We start from the raw sequence: 3228 nt of genomic DNA, 5'->3' as shown, positions 1-3228 counted from the left end.
CAACGTCTTGAGACTTAATCTTGACATGGGTATTTTGTCAAACTGTTTGGAATACCACTGTCTGGAAATCGTAGCAGAACACATTATGAACCATTTTTTGTTTTGCTACAACCTACTCAGACTCCTTGCAGTAAAATAATCGCTTGGGATGAATAATATTCAATTAAATGTCTTATCCCTCTGGCACATTAATCTGTGAACATCATGACATGGTAACCACATTTCTATTCCTGACTAGAGGGCTGCTTGATTAAATTAGTGTTTTCTCATCTACATGGCCAGCTTGCATTTTCTCACCGTGCTTAAATCTTTATTCAATACAGTAGGATTGCTTTCACTCACCATGAACAACATGGAGGAAAGACTGTTCCGGTTCGATTGGTCAGGCATTCCACTATGCTGTATCAATCTGCTTCTAGATTGTGTATAATCTTGTAGGTTAGGAGACTATTCAATCAATGTCCCAGCAAACATACACAGAACATGGTTGCCAGGTTCTCAGAATATGATATTTTACTGTGACCATTATCATCTTCTAAATGTAATTTATGGTTAATATCTGACAACTTTCGCTGCAAGTGGACTGAGACGAGAATGCCTGAAATGCATTGTGAATGTGATTTAGACGTTCTACAGAACCGTATAGGAGACAACAGTGGCTGGCTGGCTGCTCAGAGATGGAAACATTTATGCCCCGCTGATCGTTTGTGCGTGTCTCTGAGCAATGCATAGCATCATCCAACTCTTCATGATGGATTACATGCTGATATTGCAGTTGTTTTTTGTCCCCCCCCCCCCCTTTCCTTCCTTTCCTCCCCAGTGAGCAGTTTGTCAGGCAGAACTCCAGGTAAATCTGGGACAAGTATAACAAACTTTTTTTTTTAATCAGCAGTCGGGAATTAACTGCAGACAATTTGCCACGTGCAGAGTGCATGTATAGTAATTATATCTAGGGGTATTGTCACATCCACTAGTTCCTTAAATTTCACCCTAACCATGATATGCTTTCAATTACAAGTTAAGGTTACAGCTAAACTGGCCCTCTCTACCGACAGCTCCAGTAGTCCCTAAAGGACTAGTCTACCTAGGCAAACAGGTTACCTCCCACAATGTAAATGATGTGTCTTAGGTCTGGGATTTCCAAAACTACTAAAGGACCACTGTCCTTGAACCCTAGAACATGCGCTCTACAGTCATTGGCCTATCCCTTAGCATTCCACAAGGTATAGGGAAGCACCCAGCTAACAAACATTTCCACAACTTTAGAAAACGTGCCCTTAAGTCTAGTTAGGTCATTAACTAACTTTTTCATAGGAATGATCCCGTGACATGCAAGGAATGTTTCAAGAGAAGCCATTCCCTTAATGTTAAATAACTTACCCAGAATGTGGTTACTACGTTATCAGAATACAACATATTATTAATGTTCTTGACAGATTTCATGGGAACGTGGCAAAAACGGTGTCAAATGTTCTGTGGGTTAGGAGAATATTCCACCAACGTCCCACCAAACATACACAACGTGGTTGCCAAGTTTTCAAAAGTTAAGATATTGTTCTAGACACTTCATGGGATTGTTTAAAGAACATTAGTGTAAAAAGAAATTCATTACACATCACGCCCAATTACTGTTGCCAAGCCAATCAAGGCCCTAATTGGCGAACCACTGATCCATTGATGGCTCTTTGTATGTTCGCAAGGTCAGGGATGCTCACTCATTTTAACATAGTGTTTTCAACTTACGTATTTGATACACTTTGCATACATTATTACGTTATGCATGTTCATTTATACAATCATTTATTATTACTAGTACTAGATAGCCTTAATTGGGACAGTGGTTAGGGCGTTTGCCATTGGTGCTGGTGACCTGTGTTTGAAAACTGCTAGGGGAGTCACCCTGATCTCACATCCCCAAGCAGGTCTGCAACACAGGCCACTTTTAACAGAGCTGAAATTTACTCCAGTGCATTCACTTTATTGCTTTACATCTATCAAGTTGTTTCTGATCTACACAAGTGAAACCCTTAGACCTCTTCCCTAGGCACTTCTGTAGATATGAAACAACTTGATAGGTGTAAGAAATAGGGTGAATGCACTTTGTAGTAAATCTTCTCTGTACAAATGCACAAGAACATTTTTGTGATTTCAGGAGTATCATTAAGCCAAGATGTTGTGAGATCAAATTGTATTAGTCACATGTGCCGAATACAACAGTGCAGTTGAATAAGAAATAAAAGTAACACGTATTTAAAGATCAGCAGTAAAATAACAATAGTGAGATTATATACAAGGGGGGTACCGGTACAGTCAATGTGCCGGGGGCATCGGTTAGTTGAGGTAATATGTACATGTAGGTAGAGTTATTAAAGTGACTGTGCATAGATGATAACAATGGAGTAGCAGCGGTGCAAAAGAGAGAAGGGTGCAATGCCAATAGTCTGGGTAGCCATTTCATTAGGTGTTCAGGAGTCTTAGGAAGCCTCTTGGACCTAGACTTGGTGCTCCGGTACCACTTGCCATGCGGTAGCAGAGAGAACAGTCTATGACTAGGGTGGCTGGAGACTTTGACAATTTTTAGGGCCTTCCTGACACAGCCTGGTATAGACGTCCTGGATGGCAGGAAGCTTGGCCCCAGTGATGGGCTGGGCCATTCACACTACCCTCTGTAGTACCTTGTGGTCAGAGGCAGAGCAGTTGCCATACCAGGCAGTGATGCAACCAGTCAGGATACTCTCGGTGGTGCAGATGTAGAAACTTTTTGAGGATCTGAGGACCCATGCCAAATCTTTTCAGTCTTCTGAGGGGGAATAGGTTTTGTTGTGCCCTTGTCACGACTATCTTGATGTGCTTGGACCATGTTAGTTTGTTAATGTGAACACCAAGGAACTTGATGCTCTCAACCTGCTCCACTGCAGCCCCGTCGATGAGAATGGGAGCATGCTCGGTCCTCTTTTTCCTGTAGACCACAATCATCTCCTTTTGTATTGATCATGTTGAGGGAGAGGTTGTTGTCCTGGCACCCCACGGCCAGGTCTCTGACTTCCTCCCTATAGGCGGTCTCATCGTTGTCGGTGATCAGGCCCACCACTGTTGGCGGATGTGTTGTCATCTACCCTTACCACCTGGTGGCTGCCCGTCAGGAATTCCAGGATCCACTTGCAGAGGGAGGTGTTTAGTCCAGGGTCCATAGCTTATTGATGAGCTTAGTGGGCACTATGGTGTTGA

Source organism: Oncorhynchus mykiss, chromosome 3, assembly GCF_057628025.1.
Source record: "Oncorhynchus mykiss isolate SJ-2025 chromosome 3, ASM5762802v1, whole genome shotgun sequence".
Lineage (NCBI taxonomy): Eukaryota > Metazoa > Chordata > Actinopteri > Salmoniformes > Salmonidae > Oncorhynchus > Oncorhynchus mykiss.
Note: the sequence above shows the minus strand (reverse complement) of the source record.